This window comes from Castor canadensis, chromosome 14 (genome assembly GCF_047511655.1).
Source record: "Castor canadensis chromosome 14, mCasCan1.hap1v2, whole genome shotgun sequence".
NCBI lineage: Eukaryota > Metazoa > Chordata > Mammalia > Rodentia > Castoridae > Castor > Castor canadensis.
The window spans coordinates 68,259,855-68,263,047 of NC_133399.1; positions in this window are offsets into that span (position 1 = coordinate 68,259,855).

A 3,193-nucleotide genomic window follows, 5' to 3' on the forward strand; every position below is an offset into this window, starting at 1 on the left:
GAAAGTTTAGTTTCTAAAGTTCCCTGTATATTCTGGTTATCAGTCCCTTGTCTGATATGTAGGTGGCAAATATTTTCTCCCACTCTTTGGGTGGTCTTTTTAGTTTAGACACCATTTCTTTTGTTGTGCAGAAGCTTTTTAATTTATAAAGTCCCATTATTCATCCTTTCTCTTAGTTGCTGGGCTGCTGGGGTTCTATTGAGGAAGTCTTTGCCTATACCTATTTGTTCCAAAGTGTTTCCTGCTCCTTCCTGTAATAACTTCATAGTTTCAGGTCTTATATTTAGGTCCTTGATCCATTTTGAGTTGATACTAGTACAGGGTGATAGACATGGATCTAGTTTCAGTTTCTTGCAGACAGGTAACCATTTTTCCCAGCAACATTTGTTGAAGAAGCTGTCTTTTCTCCATCGTATACTTTTGGCACTTTTGTCAAACATGAGGTGGGTATAGTTGTGTGGATTCATATCTGGGTCCTCTATTCTGTTTTACTGGTCTTCATGTCTGTTTTTGTCCAGTACCATGCTGTTTTTATTGCTATTGCTTTGTAATATAGTTTGAAGTCGGGTATTGTGATACCTCCAGCATTGCTCTTTTTGCTGAATATTGCCTTGGCTATTCACAGTGTCTTGTGTTTCCAAATGAACTTTAGGGTAGATTTTTTAGTCTCTGTGATGAAAGTCATTGGAATTTTGATGGGAATTGCATTAAACATGTAGATTGCTTTCAGTAGTATAGCCATTTTTACTATGTTGATTCTATAGATCCATGCGCATGGGAGATCTTTCCATCTTCTGTAGTCTTCCTTGATCTCTTTCTTCAGGAGTTTGTAATTCTCCGTGTAAAGGTCATTCATGTCCTTTGTTAAATTTACTCCTAGGTATTTGATTTTTTTTTTTTTTTTGAGGTTACTGTGAATGGTATTGTTTCCATGTGTTCCTTCTTGGTTTGTTCATTGTTGGTGTATAGAAAAGCTAATGATTTTTGTAGGTTGGTTTTTATATCTTGCCACCTTACTGTAGCTGTTTATGGTGTCTAAGAGTTTTTGGGTAGAGTTTTTGGGTCTTTAAGGTATAGGATCATGTCACCTGCAAATAAGGATATTTTAACAGTTTCTTTACCTATTTGTATTTCTTTTATTTCTTCTTCTTGTCTAATTGCTCTGGCTAGAAATTCCAGTACTATGTTGAATAGGAGTGGGGATAGTGGGCACCCTTGTCTCAATCCTGATTTTAGAGGAAATGGGTTCAGTTTTTCACTGTTATGTACGATGTTGGCTATAGGTTTGTCATATATAGCCTGTACAATTTTGAGGTGCATTCCTTCTATTCCTAGTTTTCTTAGAGCTTTTATCACAAAATGGTGTTGGATCTTGTTGAAGGCTTTTTCTGTATCTATTGAGATGATCAAGTGGTTTTTGTCTTTGCTTCTATTGATATGCAGTATTACATTTATAGATTTGCATATGTTGAACCACCCCTGCATCCCTGGAATAAAGCCAACTTGGTCATGGTGAATGATCTTTCTGATGTGGTATTGGATTCAGTTTGCCATTATTTTATTGAGGACTTTTTCATTGATATTCATTAGGGAAATTGGCCTGTTGTTCTCCTTTTTGGAAGTGTCTTTTTCTGGTTTTGGGATGAGAGTAATATTGGCATCATAAAATGAGTTAGGCAGTGTTCCTTCCTTTTCTATTTCATGGAACAGTTTAAGTAGGGTTGGTATTAGTTCTTCTTTAAACATCTGATAAAATTCAGCAGAGAATCCATCAGGTCCTGGACTTTTCTTTTTTGGGAGGCTCTTGATGGCAGCTTCAATTTCTTTTTTTTTTTTTAATAGATCTATTCAGGTGATTAATATCCTCTTGGTTCAGTTTTGGGTGGTTGTAAGTTCCTAGAAATCTGTCCATTTCTTCGAGATTTTCAAATTTATTAGAGTAAAGGCTCTCAAAGTAGTCTCTGATGATTTCCTGGATTTCCATGGTGTTTGTTGTTATCTCCCCTTTTCATTTCTGATTTTACGGTTTGTGTTTTTTCCTCTCTTCATTTTAGTCAGGTTTGCCAGGGGTCTGACAATCTTATTTATTTTTTCAGGAAACCAGCTTTTTGTTTCATTGATTCTTTGTATGGTTTTTTTGTTTGTTTGTTTCTGTTTCATTGATTTCAGCCCTTATCTTAATTATTTTTTTCCTTCTGTTTGTTTTGGGATTTGTTTGTTCTTGTTTTTCTAGGAGTTTGAGCTGTAGTGTTAGGTCATTGATTTGAGATCTTTCTGTCCTTTTGATATATGCACCATGGCTATAAACTTTCCTCTCAGGACTGCCTCTGCTGTGTCCCATAGGTTCTGGTAGGTTGTGTTTTCATTTTCATTAACTTCCAAGAACCTTTTAATTTCCTCTTTTATTTCATCAGTGACCCTTTCTTCATTGAGTAATGTGTTGTTCAGGTTCCAATTGTTTGCATGTTTTATACTGCTGTTTTTGTTGTTGGTTTCTAGTTTTAATGCATTGTGGGCAGATAGAATGCATGGGATTATTTCAATTTTCTTATATTTGCTGAGGCTTGCTTTGTTCCCTAAGATATGGTCAATTTTGGAAAACGTTCCATGGGGTTCTGAGAAGAATATATATTGTGCAGAAGTTGGATGAAATAGTCTATAGACATCAGCTAGGTCCATTTGATCTATGGTGTGATTTAGTTCTAGGATTTCTTTATTGAATTTTTGTTTGGATAACCTATCTATTGTTGATGGGGTGTATTAAGATCTCCCACTACCACTGTGTTGGAGTCTATATATGTTTTTAATTCTTCAGAGTATGTTTGATGAAATTGGGTGCATTGACATTGGGTACATATAGGTTGATAGTTGTTATTTCCTTTGGTGTATTTCCCCTTTTATTAGTATGGAGTGTCCTTCTTTATCTCGTTTGATCAAAGTAGGTTTGAGGTCTACTTTGTCCGATAAGTATTGCTACCCCTGCTTATTTTCAGGGACCATTGGCTTGGTAAATCTTCTTCCAGCCTTTCACTCTCAGCCAGTGCTTATTTCTGTTGGTGAGGTGTGTCTCCTGTAGGCAGCAGATTGCTGGATCTTCCTTTTTAATCCAGTTTGCCAATCAGTGTCTTTTGATGGGGGAATTAAGTCCATTTACATTTAGTGTTAGTATTGATAAGTACATGGTGATCCCTGT